Raw genomic sequence first — 23,849 nt, 5'->3', positions numbered from 1 at the left:
TAACTCCCCCTAAAGGCATGCTCCAAACTTCTGTCATTGCACCAACAATGACTTGGAATCACTAAACCTTTAGGAAACCCAAAGCTTAAAGTTTTGAGGTTTAAAAGATTCAATATTGAAACCAACCTCAACCTAAACTCTAATTTAGTCTATTTTTAACCAAATCATTCTTGTTTCAATAAGAATATTACCCTTCAATGTATATAAATATATTCCAAGGGGTTAGGAATGGTTAACGAGACTAAAAATGACTTAAAGTACTGAAATCAAGCTTTTCCAGCCAAAATCAGCTTTTTCAATCTATTGGGGTGGGACTCAATTGATTGTCACTTGTTCAATCGATCTACTGATCATTTTCATGAGCTTCTGTTTGTGAAAAATCTGCTTGAATTGATTGCCCGATCGTTTCAGCAGCGTTGAATCGATCGGATGATCGACTCCGTGAGTCTCTGCTCGCGAGAAACCCTTTCTCAATCGATCGCCTGATCGATTGAGACACTCCAATCGATCGGCTGATCGATTGGAGCTCTGATTTCCTGAAATTCAATTTCAGCAAAATTTAGAAATTCCCTACAAATTCTGTAAAATTATAAAAATCATGAAACTTCTTGTAGATATTGTTTAGGGTATATACTATCATGAAAAAATAGTTTTCTAGGAAAATACACCTTATTTTCAAAGATTGACACCAAATTAGAAACTTGTAAAAACTTCAATGTTTCTTCCAAGTTTATGTCTAACTTTTCAATGATATTTACTATCAAAAGATAGTCTTCACCAAGATTTTTCAAAGTATATTTAAAATGATTTTTAAAATCAATTTTCAACCATATTCTTTGGGCTCAATGCACATGACTTGTATATTAGCTTTCCCAATGTTTAGAGTACACATAACTATGTGTTTTGATGAAATCAAAACTCAAATAGATGCACTAAATCAACATCTTGAGTCTTGTTCATCATCCTAACATCTCACTTGTATATAATGTGCACTAAAACACATATATAAGTCACCCTATAGTCCTTGTGAGATGTAGATTTTAGTTTTGCCCTAAACTAGGGATCGTGCATATCTATTTAGGCATTTTAATAATCATGATCATCCACCTAGGATGTTACTTGTTAATAAATGTTATTGTCCTCAATTATAATGAAATTAAAATGATGCATGATAAATTATGGCATACATAAAAAAGAATAATTTTTCAAAGAAAATATACTATTGCTACATGATATATGTATGACATGACATGATATTTTTATTTGTTTTTCATAGTAAGTATGAATGTAAAATATGATGTCATGGCATATGATGAGCAATCAAAGCATGACAATTTACATAAATAAAATATACCTAGATAATTTATCTAAGTATCCTTAATCCTTAACTAAATTAAAATCTAATCCTTGATTGCCCATATTTTCTCAAGAAAATGTCAAAACCCAACTTGGCATTTCTTTTACTCTTGGTTAATTGTGTCAATTTAAATCAAGTGTAATTTCTCAAATTTTGGCACATTTTACTCTTTCAAAGAGTAACCAATTAATCATTTTCATTTCCAAAGGTTAACAAAAACCTTGAAAATGCCTCCAAGTGTCAACTTTATCAAGGTTGGGTTAATCACCCTACCCATTAGAGTTAACACTCTCTAAACTCATCTAAGGTGTAGAGAATATGCTCCTAAGAATTCAAAATCTATTGGTGCTCCTTGGATGCTCTAGGTATTCACTAGGGATGACTTCCCTAGATACCTTCCTAGTGATCTTTCTAGGCTTTTTAGAAGTCTTAGTCACACTTGACTCACTTAGGTCAACTCTAGGGATAGCTTCCCTTGTGACCTTCTTGGCGACTTTCTTTGACTTCTTAGAAGTCTTAGTCTCGTTGGTCTTGCCAAAAATACTTCTAAGAATAATTTACTTGTATCTTTGACTTGACCCGACCCTTAGACCTAAGGTTGGTTCCATAACTATATAGAACTCTATGATATAAAGTCACATCCTTCTTAGCCTTAGGTTTGTATCCCAAACCTCTACGGTCATTTGATGCCTTTTGTGTTCCTAGACCTAGGTAATGCTCATTTGACCCCTTAAGGATATTTTCCATTTTCTTTAGAGACCTCTCTAATTTATCAAGCCTTGACCTCAAGGCTTGGTTTTTAATCCTTAAATCCTTAGATTTGGATTTTTCATTTTTCCCTTATGCATTTTTGTTTTTAGGTCTATATCTAAAATCCTTAGAGTTATTGCTTAATTTGTTATCTACCTTTCTAATCTTATGTGTGGTAGTCTTAACATGATAAGCTACATATTTTTCCTTAATTCTATCATGCTTTCTATTTTTCATGATAAATAGCATTAAAATGATATAAACTGGGCCTAGCATGCTTTTATCATGACTTAAAAGGATAGACTCAATAAATGATACCTTAGGTTTGCTCTTGAGAGCTTCCCCTTGAGTTGAGCTTCCTCCTTTGACTTTGGCTGGTTTCTTCCCCTTAGGACATTGACTCCTGTAATACCCTCTTTGATTGCACAAGAAACACACAATGTGTTCCTTGCTCTTCTTTGTCATGGGACCAACCTTCTTGGCCTTTTGTGCCACTTGACTTTTCTTCTTGGTCAATTTGGGGCACTTGCTCTTATAGTGCTCATGTTTCCTACACTCAAAGAAAATGATATGATTTTTATTATTTAAAATTGAAATAGTTATACCTTCTTTGCTTGTAGGGGTGGCACATGATCCTCCATTTGATTTTTTTTGACTTGTGGAGGCGACATCATCTTCCTCTCCATTTGACCAGGAGGTAGAGGCTTCTTTTTGCTCCGATGTCAAGGAATGATGCTCCCCCTCAATCCTAGAGGTGGAGGCCTTTTCATCTTCATCCTCTTGTACATGAAACAAGGAGTATGCCCCTCCTTGCAGTTGCCTTTGTACTTTGTAGAGGATGAAGCTTCTTGGACTTCTTCTTCGGAAGTTGATCATCTCTCAACTTTAGAGTCTTGTTCCTCTTAGTCTTGATCCAATGAGTCGCCCTCTTTAGATTTCTCTTGATTTGGTGTAGTGGAGGGGATCTCATGGATTTTAGCCAATTTGCTCCATAGCTCCTTGACATCTTTAAATTCTCCCACTTGCTTCAAGATGTTGCTAGGTAATAGATTGATCAATAGCTTAATTACTTTATCATTGGCCTTACATTTTTGGATTTGCTCTTGGCTCCACTTGCTCTTCTTGAGAACTTTGCCTTTGCTATTTGTTGGAGCTTGGAAACCTTCCATTAGAGCAAACCATTGCTCTATGTCCATCATAAGAAAATTTTTTATTCTTGATTTCCAAGAATCGAAGCTCATTGATATAAATGGTGGAGGCACCCTCGTATCGAATCTGAGTCCATCTCGGAATTTCATCTTGGAGTTGAGCCTTTGATAAAGTCTTTGACTTGTTGAAATTTGCTTCAACTTCTTATCCCTCTAGTTTGTTGCCCTTTCCGATGATGATTCCGATGAAGAGTGACTCTTTCTGATACCACTTGTTATGGTCGATTTGTAACTAGAGGGCGGTGAATAGCTTGTCACACTTCTTGTGCTTGCTTCGGTGTTGTTGATATGCAGTGAAAAGAACTCGAAACAAGACTCACAATGCTAATACGTAGATTTACTTGGTATCCACCTCAAGAAGAGGTGACTAATCCAAGGATTCACACACGACACACTCTCCACTATGAAAAATACTCCTCGGTAACTACAGGAGGTGGAGAAACCTCGTACAAACTCACACAAGCATACAACTCAAAACAAGAAGTAAATACAAGATAATACAAATGAAAAACCTTCTTGCTTGAACCCTTGTAGCTTGTAGATGCTTCTTGAACCTTGGAAGTGCAACAACACTTGTCCCCAAGAGCTTTCAAGAACTGGTGGGAAAGTCATGAGCTTGGTGGAGAAAGATCGGGAGAATCGTTGCGAAGAAGAAAGTGTGCAACGACTTTAAACTTGACGCTTCTAGGGCTCCCAATCGATTGCCACGTCATATCCTGGTGATCTCAGCCGTCCAAAATCTGCATCCTGCACAATTGCCACATCCCAATCAATTGATCAATCGATTGGGGAGGCTTGAATCGATTGGTCGATCGATTCAAAGCGCCTCTGTGCTCTCATTGGAAAATCTTGAATCGATCGACCGATCGATTCAACCTTCTCATGTTCACGCGAGAAATCCAACCCCAATTGATCGCTCGATCAATTGGTGGTGTCTAATTGATCGCCCAAACGATTGACGGTGCCCAATCGATCGGCTGATCGATTGGGGAAGCTTTTGTGCTCGCGATTCAGGCGCCCAATCGATCGACCGATCGATTGGGATGTTGTTTATTGCAGCACTCTCCCAATCGATCGGCTGATCGATTGGGCTCGGTTCAATCAATCGGCTGATTGATTGACCACCCTTGACTTGCTTAATCTTAAGCCTAGGGCCCCCAAATCCAACATTCGGTCAATCGTCACCTATTGGAACTACTTATGCCAAGCATCTGGTCAACCTTGACCTGCTGGGACTTCTTCACCAAGTGTCTGGTCAATCATTTGACCTACTTGGACTTTTCTCCTCGTGCCAAGTGTCCGGTCAACCTTGACCCACTTGGACTTACCGTCTCATGCCAAGTGCCCGGTCCTCCATGACTCACTTGGACTTCCTTTCACCAGATATCTGGTCACCCTTGACCCATCTGGATTTTCTTGTGCCAAGTATCCGGTCATTCCTTTGGCCTATTTGAACTTCCCAACACCAGGTGTCCGGTCAACCTTAACCACCTGGATTTCCACGTGATTGGTTTCACTCACCAGGACTTTCACCTAGCTTCACTCACTAGGATTTTCCATCTGCCTGACTTCACTCACCAGCACTTTCAATCTACCTAGCTTCACTCACCAGGTATTTCGCCTAGTTTCACTCACTAGGATTTTCCATCTGCTTGGCTTTACTCACTAGGACTTTCACAGTCAAGTATCCGGTCAACCTTGACCTACTTGACTCTTCTTCACATCAAACTGGTCAAACCTTAATCAGAGGGAAATTGCACTAATAATCTCCCCAATCAAACAATTGCACCAATAATCTCCATATATTGTCAAATATCAAAACTCAAACATCAAGACTCAAGCTTGAGCCAACTCAAGCTTAGTCAACCCGGTCAACCTTGACCTAGGGGATATTGCACCAATATAACTTATATTTTATTACCTATAACCTTGGTTATGTGATTACCTGGTAATCGCATAATTTAAGTTATGTATAATAACTTCAACTAAACATGCCCCTAGAGCATTTTACATGTCATGTGGTTCTCATTCTCTTAACTTAGTTATTTGACACATGACAAATTCTTATGCTAAAGTAAAATTATTTTTTGGAGTATAGCAATGTATGTACACCGTGTTCTCTAATTCAACAAAAAGATAGAATATTGTGATTGAATATATTGATGGATTAACTTTAAAATTATTGTCAACTACAAGATGGGAAAGTCATATTGAAACAGTCAAAGCAATACTATCTCAAGCTTCCCAAATCAGAGAAGCTTTGTTCAAATTAGCAGAAATAAGTGAAGATACAAATTAAGTAGAGATGCTGAAACTTTAGTATCTGGTGAACTTTTAAGTTTTGAATTTATATTAAGTCTTGTTATTTAGCATGATATTTTGCATAAAATTAACTTAGTTATAAGTGAAAAATTACAGCCAAAGGATATGCATCTTAATGTTGCTATAAAATAATTGTCTGGTCTTGTTTCCTTTTTGAAAAATATAAAGAAAATAGTTTTGCTTCTGCTATGGTTGATGCAAAAAATAGCATCTAATATGGAAATTGAGCCTGAATTTCCTACAAAATGTAAAATCTATAGAAAGAGACATTTTGATGAGATTGCTAACATTGAAAGGGAAAATCAATCATCATCGGAAGAATTTTTTTGAATAGATTATTTTATCTTAGTGGTCGATATTGCTCTTGGGCAATTGAGAGTAGGTTTGAACAATTGTAATATTTTGAATCTATATTTGGGTTCTTGTATGATATTACAAAATTAGTTTTATTAGATGATGATGAATTGATGAGTTTTTGTATGAATATTGAAAATACTTTAAGAAATGGTGACACTTCTGATATTGATGCAAAATATATATTTTCAACTACAAGTTTTGCAAATAAGGTTACCAAGTGAATCTTATGAAACAAATTAAAAAAATAGTCTTCCATTAAAATATTAGATTTTTTTAAAAAAATAATGGATATGCTTCCAAATGTGATGATTGCTTATAGGATATTATTGACAATACTCATGACAGTGAGATCTGCCAAAAGAAGTTATTCAGAATTAAAATTAATATAATCTTATTTTCAGACCACAATGACTCAAGATAGGCTAAATGGATGGATTAATAATTTTATGCATTGAAAAGAATATTTTGGAAACCATTGAATATGATGTTATTATTGATGACTTTGCCTTTAAAAGTGCATCATGAATACACTTTAAATGAGTTACCTTTGTATTTTTTTGATAATGATACATGAATACCGTTAACATTTAACAAAAAAATAAGTACTTATAGTGCTTTTAAGAACAACTATGCAAGTTTTTAAGAACTATTGGATTTTCAAGCTCCTACTCTTCAATTATACAATTGTATATACTTAATGAAAAGTTGTCATATCAGGTTTATTTTGTTGGGATCCCTCTTTGAAACCTATTCTATTGTTCAGACTTGTCTTTCTTTGATATATTTTAGATGAATTGTAGTTACTTGGTTAAACATGTCATCACTGGAGAACTTTTGGAGCTGATTATGTTGCTTATGCTATATTAGTTGTTTTGAATAGTAAATCAGTATACATGTCTCTTCCCGATCTCTGTGTAGACTTTGAAGAAGAGTATCCAGATTTTTATACGGGACCTATTTATGTTAAAGATGTTGCTCTAGCACACATTCTGGCATATGAAAATCCTACAGCATTCGGTAGGCATTTATGCGTTGAATCCATTTCCCACTAGAGTGCCTTTGTATCCAAAGTTGAAGAACTTTACTCATAATTTAAGCTGCCTAGGTATGACCCATTTCTCTTGTGAAATCAAATCTAATTAAGCAAACTTGTCTCCTTTGTAAGGTTATTTTTAACTTCATTATTGTAAACATTTTAATTCCAATCTCTTCTTTGGGTCTACAAATTCCCAAAGGATACACAACCTAGACTTCTGAGAAGACAAAATCCTGCAAAGAAATTGATCCAATTGAAGATGCAATTCATCTCCATGGAACAAATAGTCAAGGATTCAGTGGAAGATCTAAAGAGCAAGAGGTTGTTGGATCGATTATGCACGTGAGAGGGGGGGGGGGGGGGGGGAATCACGTGGTTTTCAAAAATTCTCTTTTCTTCATTTTAAAATCAGAGTGCGAACAGAGAGGAAAAGAAAAATACGAAAAGCATGCACGAGAGGAACACAATCGATTTATTTAGTTTGGAACTTTCGGCGACTCCTACTCCAAGACCCAGATCCCGCAGACTCATCAATGGGTAATTCACTATAAATATCTTCCGGTACCTCTGGAAGAGGGAATCGAAGTACAAGAAAAGTTAGAACAAGTGCAACACCCTGCACTTATCCTTTTGCAGTATTTAATTACACAAAAAAATTAACGACACTTTGGAGATAGAAGTGGGAGTGCTCGTGTTGATGTCGGTCTTCCGACCATGGTCGGAAGTCCTAAGAGTAGTCGTTGGACGTAGAAGCTTTGTAGCAGAGTCGTAGCAAAAGCCTGGAGCAGTCGGAAGTTCAATCGGATGCGCTGAAAGCTCGTATAGTAGTTGTTGAAGAAGCTTTGGGCGAGCAGCTTTAAATAGAGCATGGAAAGCACCTTCCATAGCCATGGAAGGCACCTCTAATGAGGCAAGTTTGATCCCGAACAGTTCGACACTTATTCGCAGCGACGCTAAAATTTTATTCTGTGGAAGGCGCCTTCCATAATTATGGAAGACGCCTTCTATGAACAGTACAAAGGAACCTTCACTGCTTGAAGGCGCCTTCGGACACTGTTTATCTTAAGGTAATTTTCTTCTTTTGCCCTGTAAAATAATGTTAGTCCAAAAATACCCTGCAAAATAAGTATTATGATAATTTAATAATAATATAGAGTAGTAATTAGTTCTTGTCCTTCCAGGATCAGAACTAGTCAAGGTCTTAGCTTAGGGATCCCAAATGGACCTAAACTGGACTGACACCTACTGTCCCTTCAACCGGGGCACGTCTTCACTTGGTTACTCTCCTCCAGTGACTTACCTTAACTTATTAGTTTGCCAGATATCCAGTCAGCCCGTCGACTTGTCTGGACTTCGTGCCCTCTATCCCATCGGTCTGTTGAGCTAGTTGGACTTCGTACCAGCTATCCGGTCGACCCGTCGACTTAGCTAGATTTCGTACCAGTTATCCGATCGGCTCATCGACCTAGTTGGATTTCTTACCACTTATCCGGTCGGCCCGTCGACCTAGCCGAATTTCGTACCAACTATCCAGTCAGCCTGTTGACCTAGCTATATTTCATGCACACTCAATCAGGTGGTTAGATCATGACGGAACCTAACGTAACTTACTTGTCATTCATCAAAATTTGGGTTAGACTGTTAGTGCGAACAACACCAACAGAGGTATGTCTGAAAGATATGTTGGGGATGTAATGTTTTCGATTCATAGATTTTAGCTTGATTTGATGATTCAATTTATGTTGGCAATTTAGTTACTTAGTATCAAATCAAGAATTAGTTTGGTTGATGCAGTATTTAAGATTCATAAATTTGACTTGATTTGATGATGATTTATGTTCTTTATTTGTTGTTTCGATTTGGATTTGTACATATTCTTCGTGGATATTCTTGATTTCCAGTCATTTTATTTAAATGCAAGCTACTTATTCTTACATGGAATATTGTTTCGTAGATCATATATGCTTTTCTTAAGATTTGTCTAGTTAGATATAGATTTTTTCTTTAAAGTTGGGGTATAATTTATAATTTCACCCACGACCTTTAAATAACAAGGGCCAGCTCTGGTCCCTCATCTCCGGCCCTATCAATCCAGTGTTGGCGCTGGCGCACAAGAGAATTCGCAATGAGCCGATGACAAGAGCCCACGGATTGACCAACGTTACGGACGTCCCCATAACAAACACCGGTGAAGAGTCGAAGGTGAACTTCTCGACCTCTTCCACCTTGTGTGCATCCTGCTCTGCCCCGTTCTTCATCTTTTCGACAATGCCCTTCTTGACATTTTCTCGTAGTGTTTGCAAACGACAAAGTGATTTCGATGAGGTTTTTTTTAATCATATGTAGCTGGTCGAATTGACTAATTTCAAAGATGATCAATATAGTTCCATAAAAATTTTTCATTGGTCATTTAGGTAAATCAGAAATCATTTATGGAGGGATGGTCAATATTCTTAGGCTCATTTTTCACTGGAGAAAAAAATCTCCTATAGTAAACGAGAAAGTGATTTAAATGACCCGAGGCTTCACGACTTTTTTTTAATCAAATATTAAGCTCATCGAACTAATTAATCCTGGAAGTTTTTAATTTGGCCCTATAAAAATATTTTGCTAGCCGCTAGGATAAATAAGGAAGCGCTCATAGAAAGCATCCAGATAACCAACATTCTTAGACTCACTTATCCTGCAGTATGCCGCAACTAAGATTCAAATCTTAGATATTTTAGTTATCCATTAGTAGGCATAATCATTGCACCATTGCCCTTAGGACTTCACAACTCTCCTATTGTGTAGTGAGGTATATGTAATATATTATCCTCCATCCCACAATTATCTTAAAGTTCTTGCTTGATGTTTAGTTGGGTAGAAGGTGACAAATTTATTATAATAAAATAAAAGATAAATTTTTTATGGACCGCTTTCATAGGAAAAAAAAATACGTTCCAACCCTAGATATTCGATTGACAGTGAGAACCACATGGAATAAACGTAATTACTCAATTTCTCAACATAACTAGTAATATCAGTATTGACATGTCTTAATTCAGCGAGGAATTGGTTTATTAAAAGGGAGAGAGATTAAATAGATCTATATACAAGATTTTGATATTGGTCAATTTATTATCATGAGTTGTAATATTTAAGATACAATTGTAAGGTTTGAAGTTCCTGTAAATTTATTATTATAGATGTGCTTTAAAATTTATAATGAGATGAAAAGTACTAAGAAAGACTGATCTTTCTATTGCTAATGAAACATTTCGGCTTTAATTTATTCAAAGCTACAGATTTTTTTTTGGGGGTCCTATTGTATATGTAAATATTTTATTCTGTGATGCAATTAATAAAAAAAAAATAATTACCCGATCGCAGACTTTAGCAGTCCCCTAGCATTCTTCTTCATTCAATTTTGAGATTAAATTAAATGCTTAATTGAACACATGCGTTTGTAGCATTCCTCATTCGATTTTGAGAATAATAAAGATATTAAAAAAGTAATTAACAGAAAATTAGAACTAGGGCCCAACCGGGTTCGAACCGGTGACCTATTGATCTGCAGTCAATTGCTCTACCACTGAGCTATGGACCCACTTGTGCCTTAAGTTTTAAATTATTTTTGATATATTTTTAAATAGTTGAATTCTTAAAATATTTCCGCCGGATACACCAAAATATATATCAAGCAACTATTATTTATGAATACCAATGCTCTGATGTAACATAGCAACATTACCAAAGGAATATTTTGAAATTACGATGGCAAACAATTCGCAGCTCTAAGATATCCGAATTTACCAGCCGATTAATTCTGGCGATCAATTTGGTTTAAGTTTTATATTGGTAAGTGCTCATTATAATAAATCTAATAAAAAAGGTAAAAATCAAGGTGTGCAAAGAAGATTGCTTAATATTAATCCTGGAGCATTTTACATGTCATGTGGTTCTCATGCTCTTAACTTAGTCATTTTACATCATGTTCTTTAATTCAACCAAAAGATGAAATATTTTTCTTGAATATATTGATGTATTTACTTAAAAATTATTGTCAACTACAAGAAGAGAAAGTCATATTGAAACAGTGAAAGCAATACTATCTCAAGCTTCCCAAATCAGAGAAGCTTTGCTCAAATTAATAGAAGTTAGCGAAGATGATAAATTAAGTAGAGATGCTGAAACTTTAGTATATGGTGCTTTTAAGTTTTGAATTTATATTAAACTTTGTTATTTAGCATAATATTTTACATAAAATTAACTTAGTTAGCAAAAAAATTATAGTATCTCAATGTTGCTGTAAAATAATTATTTTGTCTTGTTTCCTTTTTTAAAAAATATAAAGAAAATAGTTTTGCTTCTGCTATAGTTGATGCAAAAAAATAGCATCTGATATAGAAATTGAGCCTGAATTTTCTACAAAATGTAAAATTTATAGAAAGAGACATTTTGATAAAATTGCTAACACTAAAAGTGAAAATCAATCACTGGAAGAAATTTTTTTGAATAGATTATTTTATCACAGTGGTCAATATTGCTCTTAGGTAATTAAGAGTAGGTTTGAACAGTTGTAATATTTTGAATATATATTTGGATTCTTGTATGATGTTACAAAATTAGTTTTATTAGATGATGATGAATTGATAAGTTCTTGTGTAAATATTGAAAATACTTTAAGAAATTGTGGCACTTATGATATTGATGCAAAATATATGTTTTTAGAACTATAAGTTTTACAAGTAATGTTAACAAATGAATCTTATAAAATAAATAAAAAATAGTCTTTCATTCAAATATTAGATTTTTAAAAACAATGGATATGTTTCCAAATGTGATGATTGGTTATAGAATATTATTGATAATATTCGTGATAGTGGCATATGTCGAAAGAAGTTTTTCAAAATTAAAATTAATAAAATCTTATTTATGGACCACAATGACTCAAGATAGGCTAAATGGATTAGTAATTTTATACATTGAAAAGAATATTTTGAAAAATATTAAATATGATGTTATTATTGATGACTCTGCCTTTAAAAATATATCACAAATATACTTTAAATGAGTTATCTTTGGTTTTTTTGGTAATGATATATGAATAATGTTAAATTTAACAAAAAAAATAAGTACTTATAGTGCTTTTAAGATACAATTTTTTAAGAACTATTGGATTTTCAAGCTCCTACTCTTCAATTACACAATTGTATATACTCAATGAAAAGTTGTTATATGAAGTCTGTTTTGTTGGGATTCCTCTTTGGAACCTATTCTATTGTTAAGACTTGTCTTTCTTTGACATATTTTAGATGAGTTGTAGCTATTTTATTGAAGTTTTTCAAAATTAAAATTAATAAAATCTTATTTATGGATCACAATGACTCAAGATAGGCTAAATGAATTAGTAATTTTATACATTGAAAAGAATAGTTTGAAAAATATTAAATATGATGTTATTATTAATGACTTTGCCTTTAAAAATATATCACGAATATACTTTAAATGAGTTAACTTTGGTTTTTTTGGTAATGATATACGAATACTGTTAAATTTAACAAAAAAATAAGTACTTATAGTGCTTTTAAGAACAACTATGCAATTTTTTAAGAACTATTGGATTTTCAAGCTCCTACTTTTCAATTACACAATTGTATATACTCAATAAAAAGTTGTTTTATGAAGTGTGTTTTGTTGGGATTCCTCTTTGGAACCTATTCTATTGTTAAGACTTGTCTTTCTTTGACATATTTTAGATGAATTGTAGTTGCTTTGTTAAATATGTTATCACTGGGGAACTTTTGGAGCTGCTTATGTTGCTTATACTATATTAGTTGTTTTGAATAGTAAATCAGTATGCATGTCTCTTTCTGGTCTATATGCAAGCTTTGAAGAAGAGTATCCAGATTTTTATATGGGACCTGTTCATGTCAAAGATGTTGCTCTGGCACACATTCTGACATACGAAAATCCTGTAGCATCCAGTAGGCATTTATACGTTGAACCCATTTCTCATTGGAGTGACTTTGTGTCTAAAGTTGAAGAACTTTACCCATACTTTAAGTTGCCCAAGCAAACTTGTCTCCTTTGTAAGGCTATTTTTTGCTTCATTATTGTAAACATTTTAATTCCAATCTCTTCTTTGGGTTTACATATTTCCAAAGGATACACAACCTAGACTTATGAGAACACAAAATCTTGCAAAGAAACTGATCCAATTGGGGTTGCAGTTTATCTCCATGGAACAACTAATCAATGATTCAGTGGAAGATCTAAAGAGCAAGGGGTATGTCTGAAAGCAATATTGAGGATGCAATGTTTTCGATTCATAGATTTTAGTCTGATTTGATGATTCAATTTATGTTGGCAATTTAGTTACTTGAGTATCAAATCAAGAATTAGCTTAGTTGATACAATATTTAAGTTTCATAGATTTAACTTGATTTGATGATGATTTATGTTCTTCATTTGTTCTTTGAATTTGGATTTGTATATTCTTTGTGGGTGTTCTTGATTTCTAGTCATTTTATTTAAATTAAGCTACTTATACTCACATAGAGTATCGTATTGTGGATCATATATGTCTTTCATAAGATTATCCTGGTTAGGTAGAGATTTTTTTTTTAAAAATTGGGGTATAATTTATAATTTCACCCAACGCCTTTAAACAACAAGGACCGGCTCTAGTCCCTCATCCCCGGCCCTATCAATCTAGTGTCACTGCTCAGGAGAATTTGTAGCAAGCTGACGACAAACGCCCACAGATTGACCAGCGTTACGGATGCCCCCGAAACAACACCGATGAAGAGTCGAAGGTGAATTGCCTGACCTCTTCCACCTTGTGCACGCCTTGCTCTGCCTCGTTCTTCATCTTTCCGACAATGCCCTTCTCAACATTTTCTCACAATGTTTGCAAATGGCAAAGTGATTTCGATGAAGTTTTTTTTAATCATATGTAGCTGGTTGAACTAACTAATTTCAGGGATGATTAATTCGGTTCTATAAAAATTTTTTATCGATCATTAAAGTAAATCAGAAAGTGTTTATGGAGGGATGATCAGTATTCTTAGGCTCATTTCTCACTGGAAAAAAAAATCCCCTATAATAGACGGCAAAGTGATTTCAAAGACTTGAAGCTTCATGACTTTTTTTTAATCAAATATCAAGCTCATCGAACTGATTAATCAAAGAAGTTTTTAATTTGGCCCTATAAAAATATTTTACTAGCCATTAGGATAAATTGGAAATCGCTCATAGAGAGCATCTAGATAGCCAACATTCCTAGGCTCACTTATCTTTCAATATGCACAACTAAGACTCGAACCTTAGATCTCTTAGTTATCATTGCCCTTAGGACTTCACAACTCCCCTAATGTATAGTGAGGTATATGTAATATATTATCCTCCATCGCACGGTTACCCTAATATTCTTGCTCGATGTTTAATTAGTTAGAGAGTGACAAACTTATAATAATAGGATAAGAGATCAATTTTTGATAGACGTATATTTTCAGAGGAAAAAAAATCTAGACGGACGGTGAGAAACACATGGAATAAACATAATTACTGCAATTTCTCAACATAATTATTAATATCAGCACTGACATGTCTTAATTCAAAGAGGAATTGGTTTTTTGAAAAGGAGAGAGATGGATCTATATACAAGATTTTGATATTGGTCTATTTATCATCACGAATTGTAATATTAAGATCAGACAATTCTAAGGTTTGAAGTTCATGAAAATTTTAATATTATAGATGTGCTTTAAAATTTATAATGAGATGAAGAGTACTAAGAAAGACTGATCTTTCTATTGCTAATGAAACATTTCAGCTACAGATTTTTTTTTTTTTTCTTGGATGGTATTGTATATGAAAATATTTTATTCTGTGATGCAATTAATAAAAAAATATTATAATTACCCGATCGCAGACTTTAGCAGTCCCGTAGCATTCTTCTTCATTCGATTTTGAGATTAAATTAAATGCTTAATTGAACACATGCGTTTGGGAAGGGCAAAAATCAAAATTTAGGGCCCAACCGGGTTCGAACCGGTGACCTATTGATCTGCAGTCAATTGCTCTACCACTGAGCTATGGACCCACTTGTAGCTTAAGTTTTAAATAAATTTTGATATAGTTTTAAATAGTTTGAATTCTGAAAATATTTCCGTCGGATACACCAAAATATATATCAAGCAACTATTATTGTGAATACCAATGCTGATGTAACATAGCAACCTTACCGTCTATCAAAGGAATATTTTGAAATTACGATAACAAACAATTCACAGCATTAAGATATCCTAATTTATCAGCGGATTAATTCTGGCTGATCAATTTGATTTAAATTTTTTATTGATAATCATGATAAATTAGAAAGTACTCATGCTAATTAATCTAATATGAAAAGCAAAAATAAAGGTGTACAAAAAAAGATTACTTGACATTAATCCTAAAGTAGGTTTGATTAGGATTATCATTCATAACCTTAATTATTTACTCAAGGTTATCACTGTAACCTTATTTGGTTTAGATAATGAACTTTTCTCAAGTAATTAATCATGCCCGCCACATCAGCAGACGTCATTAGAAGGGGAATGCGATTACCACCGAAATGTAAAGTTTTTGACCATTCCAGAGTTAATAGAAAAATGCTCGCAAAATTATCCTTCGGCGCTTAGGCGGTCATCTAGGGCAAGGGCGAGGGCGAGGGAGAGGGAGGAGCGAAGAAGGGGCAAGGGTGAATACTGTCCAAGCGAGGGCGGACCTAGACGTTGAGTTTTGCTACCCCCGCGATGAGAATGATAAGGCTGCAGGACAAGGGGAAAAGCAAAAAGCCATCGCAACAACAGTATGTCAGCGCTGCCGCGCCCATGAGCATTGAGCCATTAGTGTTGTTGCTTTCATGCCGGCACTCATCCCTTTGCAAGGTGTGCGCCTCGGAGGAGTATGCGTCCCCCATCTGCATTGCTCCGAGAATGACGATCATCTAGGGAGAGGAAGGAGTAGAGGAGGGGACAGGGGCAGCAACTTCCTAGGCAAGGGTGAACCTAAATGTGATGGCGACTGTCGACGACGTTGAGTCCTGCTACCCTGGCGACGAAAACGATAAGGTTGCAGGACAAAGGGAAGAGCAAAAGGTGTGCCCCATCTGCACTACTCCAATAATGGAAACGTCAATGTTTTAACCTTAAGCAAAAAAAAGTAATGGCAATGCCATGGCGGTGACCCAATTGATCCATTTCGAGTATTTATCCATTTAGAGTATTCCATTCTTTAATGGCATGGTTGATACCAAATAATGGTAAATCAGAATAAGAGGAGGAAGAAAGGTAAATAAGTAAAATCTTAAATTAGGTGATTACATTATCTAAGTTAAACCAAATAGCAGTAAGTTATATTTTATTCCCCATAATTTTAATTATGTGATTACTTGATAATCACATAATTTAAGTTATGTATGATAACTTGAATCAAGCATGCCCTAGTGGAGCATTTTACATGTCATGTGGTTCTCATTCTCTTAACTTAGTTGTTTGTGACATGACAAATTCTTATGCTAAAGTAAAATCATTTTTGGGAGTATGACAATGTATGTACACTGTGTTCTCTAATTCAACAAAAAGATGGAATATTTTGCTTGAATATATTGATGTATTAACTTTAAAATCATTGTCAACTATAAGATAGGAAAGTCATATTGAAATAGTCAAAGCACTATCTCAAGCTTCCCAAATCAGAGAAGCTTTTGCTCAAATTAGTATAAATAAGTGAAGATGGAAAATTAAGTAGAGATGTTGAAACTTTAGTATCTGATGCACTTTTATGTTTTGAATTTATATTAAACCTTGTTATTTGACATGATATTTTGTATAAAATTAATTTAGTTAACACAAAATTACAATGCCTTAATGTTGCTATAAAACAATTGTATGGTCTTGTTTCCTTTTTTGAAAAATATAGAGAAAATGGTTTTGCTTCTGCTATGGTTGATGCACAAAAAAAAAATAGCACCTGATATGGAAATTGAGCCTATATTTCCTACAAAATGTAAAATTTGTAGAAAGAGACATTTTAACGAGATTGTTAACACTGAAAGGGAAAATCAATCACAGAAAGAATTTTTTCGAATAGATTATTTTATCTTAGTGGTTGATATTGCTCTTAGGCAATTGAGAATATGTTTGAATAGTTGCAATATTTTGAATCTATATTTATGTTCTTGTATCATGTTACAAAATTAGTTTTATTAGATGATGATGAATTGATGAGTTCTTCTATGAATCTTGAAAATTCTTTAAGAAATGGTGACACTTCTGATATTATGCAAAATATATATTTTAACTACAAGTTTTGCAAGTAAGGTTACCAAGTGAATCTTATGAAACAAATTAAAAAATAGTCTTCCATTAAAATATTAGATTTTTTTTTAAAATAATGGATATGCTTCCAAATGTGATAATTGCTTATAGGATATTATTGACAATACTCGTGACAGTGGAATCTGCCGAAAGAAGTTTTTTAAAATTAAAATTAATAAAATCTTATTTACGGACCACAATGACTCAAGATAGGCTAAATGAATAGATTAACAATTTTATGCATTGAAAAGAATATTTTGTAAAAAATTGAATATAATGTTATTATTAATGACTTTGCCTTTAAAAGTGCATCATGAATACACTTTACCTGAGTTACCTTTGTATTTTTTTTGTTAATGATACATGAATACTGTTAACATTTAACAAAAAATAAGTACTTATAGTGCTTTTAAGAACAACTATGCAATTTTTTTAAGAACTATTGGATTTTCAAGCTCCTACTCTTCAATTACACAATTGTATATACTCAATAAAAAGTTGTCATATCAGGTTTATTTTGTTGGGATCCCTCTTTGAAACCTATTCTATTGTTCAGACATGTCTTTCTTTGACATATTTTAGATGAATTGTAGCGACTTGGTTAAACATGTCATCACTGGAAAACTTTTGGAGCTACTTATGTTGCTTATGTTATATTAGTTGTTTTGAATAGTAAATCAGTATACATGTCTCTTCTCGGTCTATGTGCAAGCTTTGAAGAAGAGTATCCAGATTTTTATATGGGACCTATTCATGTTAAAGATGTTGCTCTGACACACATTCTAGCACACGAAAATTCTGCAGCATTCGATAGGCATTTATGCGTTGAATCCATTTTCCACTGGAGTGGCTTTGTATCCAAAGTTGAAGAACTTTACTCATAATTTAAGCTACCTAGGTATGACCCATTTCTCCTGTGAAATCAAATCTAATTAAGCAAACTTGTCTCCTTTGTAAGGCTGTTTTTAACTTCATTATTGTAAACATTTTAATTCCAATATCTTCTTTGGGATTACATATTCCCAAAGGATGCACAACCTGGACTTCTGAGAATACAAAATCGTGCAAAGAAACTGATCCAATTGGGGATGAAGTTTATCTCCATGGAACAAATAATCAAAGATTCAGTGGAAGATCTAAAGAGCAAGGGGTATGTTTGAAAGCTATGTTGAGGATGCAATGTTTTCGATTCATAGATTTTAATTTGATTTGATGATTCAATTTATGTTGACAATTTAGTTACTTGAGTATTAAATCAAAAACTAGTTTAGTTGATGAGTATTTAAGATTCATAGATTTAACTTGATTTGATGATTGTTTATGTTCTTTCGATTTGGATTTGTATATTCTTTGTGGGTGTTCTTGATTTCTAGTCATTTTATTTAAATGTAAGCTATTTATACTCACATAGAGTATCGTATCGTGGATCATATATGTTTTTCATAAGATTATCCTGGTTAGGTAGAAATTTTTTTCTTTAAAATTGGGGTATAATTTATAATTTCACCCAGGGCCTTTAAATAGCAATGACCGACTCTAGTCCCTCATCCCCGACCCTATCAATCTAGTGTCACTGCTCAGGAGAATTTGTAGCAAACTGACGACAAGCGCCCACAGATTGACTAGCGTTACGGATGTCCCCGAAACAACACCGATGAAGAGTCGAAGGTGAATTGCCTGACCTCTTCCACCTTGTGCACGCCTTGCTCTGCCTCGTTCTTCATCTTTCCGACAATGCCCTTCTCAACATTTTCTCACAATGTTTGCAAATGGCAAAGTGATTTCGATGAGGTTTTTTTTAATCATATGTAGCTGGTTGAACTGACTAATTTCAGGGATGATTAATTCGGTTCCATAAAAAATTGTTATCGGTCATTAAAGTAAATCAGAAAGCGTTTATGGATGGATGGTCAGTATTCTTAGGCTCATTTCTCACTGGAAAAAAAAATCCCCTACAATAGACGACAAAGTGATTTCAAAGACTTGAAGCTTCACGACTTTTTTTTAATCAAATATCAAGCTCATCGAACTGATTAATCAAAGAAGTTTTTAATTTGGCCCTATAAAAATATTTTGCTAGCCATTAGGATAAATTGGAAATCACTCATAGAGAGCATCCAGATAGCCAACATTCCTAGGCTCACTTATCTTTCAATATGCACAACTAAGACTCGAACCTTAGATCTCTTAGTTATCATTGCCCTTAGGACTTCACAACTCCCCTAATGTATAGTGAGGTATATGTAATATATTATCCTCCATCGCACGGTTACCCTAATGTTCTTGCTCGATGTTTAATTAGTTAGAGAGTGACAAACTTATGATAATAGGATAAGAGATCAATTTTTGATAGACGTATGTTTTCAGAGGAAAAAAAATCTAGATGGACGGTGAGAAACACATGGAATAAACATAATTACTGTAATTTCTCAACATAATTATTAATATCAGCACTGACATGTCTTAATTCAAAGAGGAATTGGTTTTTTGAAAAGGAAAGAGATGGATCTATTTACAAGATTTTGATATTGGTCTATTTATCATCACGAATTGTAATATTAAGATCAGACAATTCTAAGGTTTGAAGTTTATGAAAATTTTAATATTATAGATGTGCTTTAAAATTTATAATGAGATGAAAAGTACTAAGAATTAGTTACTTGAGTATTATTATAGAGGTATGTCTGAAAGATATGTTGGGAATGCAATGTTTTCGATTCATAGATTTTAGCTTGATTTGACGATTCATTTTATGTTGGCAATTTAGTTACTTGAGTATCAAATCAAGAATTAGTTTGGCTGATGTAGTATTTAAGATTCATAAATTTGACTTGATTTGATGATGGTTTATGTTCTTTATTTGTTCTTTCGATTTGGATTTATACATATTCTTCGTGGGTGTTCTTGATTTCCAGTCATTTTATTTAAATGCAAGCTACTTATTCTTACATAGAATATTGTATCGTAGATCATATATGTTTTTTCATAAGATTTGTCTGGTTAGATATAGATTTTTCTTTAAAGTTGGGGTATAATTTATAATTTCACCCACGACCTTTAAACAACAAGGGTCGGCTCTGGTCCCTCGTCTCCGGCCGTATCAATCAAGTGTTGGCGTTCAAGAGAATTTGCAACGAGCCGACGACAAGAGCCTACAGATTGACCAGCGTTATGGGCGTCCCCAGAACAAACACCGGTGAAGAGTCGAAGGTGAACTTCCCGACCTCTCCCCCTTGTGTGCATCCTGCTCTGCCTCGTTCTTCATCTTTTCGACAATGCCCTTCTTGATATTTTCTTGTAGTGTTTGCAAACGACAAAGTGATTTCGATGAGGTTTTTTTTAATCATATGTAGCTAGTCGAACTGACTAATTTCAGAGATGATCAATCTAGTTCCATAAAAGTTTTTCATCGGTCATTTAGGTATATCAGAAATCATTTATGGAGGGATGGTCAATATTCTTAGGCTCATTTTTCACTGGAGAAAAAAATCTCCTATAGTAAACGAGAAAGTGATTTCAATGACCCGAGGCTTCATGACTTTTTTTAATAAAATATTAAGCTCATCGAACTAATTAATCCTGGAAGTTTTTAATTTGGCCCTATAAAAATATTCTGCTAGCCGCTAGAATAAATCAGGAAGCGCTCATAGAGAGCATCCAGATAACCAACATTCTTAGGCTCACTTATCCTGCCGTATGCCGCAACTAGGATTCAAACCTTAAATCTTTTAGTTAACCATTAGTAGGCATAACCATTGAAAGAACTCCCCTATTGCGTAGTAAGATATATGTAATATATTATCCTCCATCCTATAGTTATCTTAAAGTTCTTGCTTGATATTTAGTTGGTTAGAAGATGAATGATTTACTATAATAAGATAAAAGATCAATTTTTGATGTACCTATGAAAAAATCCGTTCCAACACTAGATATTCGACGGACAGTGAGAGCCACATGGAATAAACGTAATTAATTACTCAATTTCTCAACATAACTAGTAATATCAGTACTGACATGTATTCATTCAGAGAGGAATTGGTTTATTAAAAGGGAGAGAGATTAAATAGATCTATATACAAGATTTTGATATTGGTCAATTTATTATCATGAGTTGTAATATTTAAGATCAGACAATTGTAAGGTTTGAAGTTCCTGTAAATTTATTATTATAGATGTGCTTTAAAATTTATAATGAGATGAAAAGTACTAAGAAAGACTGATCTTTCTATTGCTAATGAAACATTTCGGCTTTAATTTATTCAAAGCTACAGATTTTTTTTTTTTTTGGGTCCTATTGTATATGTAAATATTTTATTCTGTGATGCAATTAATAAAAAAAATTATAATTACCCGATCGCAGACTTTAGCAGTCCCCTAGCGTTCTTCTTCATTCAATTTTGAGATTAAATTAAATGCTTAATTGAACACATGCGTTTGTAGCATTCCTCATTCGATTTTGAGAATAATAACGATATTAAAAAAAGAAATTAACAGAAAATTGGAACTAGGGCCCAACCGGGTTCGAATCGGTGACCTATTGATCTGCAGTCAATTGCTCTACCACTGAGCTATGGACCCGCTTGTGTCTTAAATTTTAAATAATTATTAATATAATTCTAAACATTTAGAATTCTGAAAATATTTCCGTCGGATACCCCAAAATATATATCAAGCAACTATTATTTATGAATACCAATGTCTGATGTAACATAGCAACATTACCAAAGGAATATTTTGAAATTACGATGGCAAACAATTCACAGCTCTAAGATATCCCGATTAATTCTAGAGGTCTAATTTGGTTTAAGTTTTTTTTTTTTTTTTTTTTTTTTTTTTTTTATCATTGCAATAAATTGAGAAGTGCTTATCAAAATCCATCCAAAAATTCAATATTCTTAGGTCTATTTTTCATCGAAAAATATTCCTTATACTATACCGTAGTAGATTTATATCTTAAATTCATTATTCATTGATAGACCTAATCGTTAGGCTTCGGGGACCTCTGTTGAACTTTGTTTGTTGTAGTTTGTGTGAGATCATATTATGTTGGAATTATGCACTTTTGTCATTCTTCCACGTGCCTCCGCAACAATTTTCTACGAGATCAGTTCTTGGCTCCTTTATGCTTGTTAATTTGCTAATGTGAAGCCTTCTATCAATTTTCTTTCGTACAATATATCAAGGAAGTTATTTTGCTGATTTTCACATATGAATGTGAATCAAATATGCGGGCTTTCAGAAGATATCAAGGAAGACAGTCGATATTAGCAACCCAGGCGTAGTTTACCATTTCGGGCTAGAAAATTAATTTTGGTCCTATAACTTATGTTTTTTTTTGAATTTTAGTTCGGTTAAGGGTTAATTTATGTTTTTATCATGTAATTTATAATATTTTTTAAAATTTTAATCATTTTCTTTAAAATTGAAATTTTTGACCGACTGAGTTGGCGGTCATTATTTGCCCACGTGGAAAAAACAACACTAAGAAAAAAACGCCGCCTCTCGCGCATTTCACATGAAAAAAAAACATAAAAAACTCTGAACCTAAACCTACGCATCCCCTTCTCCTACGTCGATCCTCCATTCCCTCTTCTATTGGTGCAATATTTCTTAGGTCAAGATTGACCTGGTTGACTGAGCTTGAATTGGTTCAAGCTCGAGTCTTGATATTTGGATTTCAATGTTTGGCAATACATGGAAACAAGACATGGAGATTGCAAGTGCAATTGTTCATGTGGTGAGATTGTGAAGGGGAGTCAAGTAGGTCAAGGTTGACTGGATACGTGACTGGAAAATCCTGGTGAGTGAAGCCAAGTGAAAGTCCTAACTGGGAGGTTAGGCAGACTAGAAAGTCCTGGTGAGTGAAGCCAAGCAGAAGGAAATCCTAGTGAGTGAAGCCAGGTGAAAGTCCTAGTGAGTGAAGCTAGGCAGAAGAAAAGTCTTGGTGAGTGAAGCCAGGCAGAAGGAAAATCCTAGTGAGTGAAGCTAGGTGAAAGTCCCGGTGAGTGAAGCCGGGCAGCTGGAAAATCCTGGTGAGTGAAGCCAGGTGAAAGTCCTAGTGAGTGAAGCTAGGCAGATGGAAAGTCCTAGTGAGTGAAGCCAGGCACGGGAAATCCAGAGGATCAAAGTTGATCGGACACCTGGTGAAGAAAAGTCCAAGTAGGTCAAAGGGATTGACCGGATACTTGGCACGAGGAAATCCAGATGGGTCAAGGTTGATCAGACATCTGGTGGAAGTTCAAGTGGGTCAAAGGGATTGACCGGACGCTTAGTAAGAGAGTCCTAGCAGGTCAAGGGTGACCGGATGCTAGGCATGATGAACCAACAGGTCATGGTTAACCAGATGTTGGTTTAAGGGACTTTGGACTTGTTTTTGGACAAAAACAAGAAGCTGGATCGATCAGCCGATCGATTGGCACATGCCCAATCGATCGGCCGATCGATTGGGTGAGTCCCCGCGACAAGATTTC

General features: G+C 34.4%; 3 non-coding genes across 3 annotated transcripts; all 3 read right to left on the bottom strand.

Moving 5' to 3' along the window:
• Window positions 1-10,547: 10,547 nt before the first annotated feature.
• On the bottom strand, window positions 10,548-10,619 carry TRNAC-GCA. Its single transcript has one exon. It is a non-coding gene; the product is annotated as a tRNA-Cys (tRNA).
• Window positions 10,620-15,047: 4,428 nt separating this feature from the next.
• TRNAC-GCA lies at window positions 15,048-15,119 on the bottom strand. Its single transcript has one exon. It is a non-coding gene; the product is annotated as a tRNA-Cys (tRNA).
• Window positions 15,120-21,885: 6,766 nt separating this feature from the next.
• On the bottom strand, window positions 21,886-21,957 carry TRNAC-GCA. The gene has a single exon. It is a non-coding gene; the product is annotated as a tRNA-Cys (tRNA).
• Window positions 21,958-23,849: the final 1,892 nt, after the last annotated feature.

This window comes from Zingiber officinale, chromosome 1A, assembly GCF_018446385.1.
Source record: "Zingiber officinale cultivar Zhangliang chromosome 1A, Zo_v1.1, whole genome shotgun sequence".
Lineage (NCBI taxonomy): Eukaryota > Viridiplantae > Streptophyta > Magnoliopsida > Zingiberales > Zingiberaceae > Zingiber > Zingiber officinale.
This window is presented reverse-complemented; position numbering and strand designations above follow the sequence as displayed.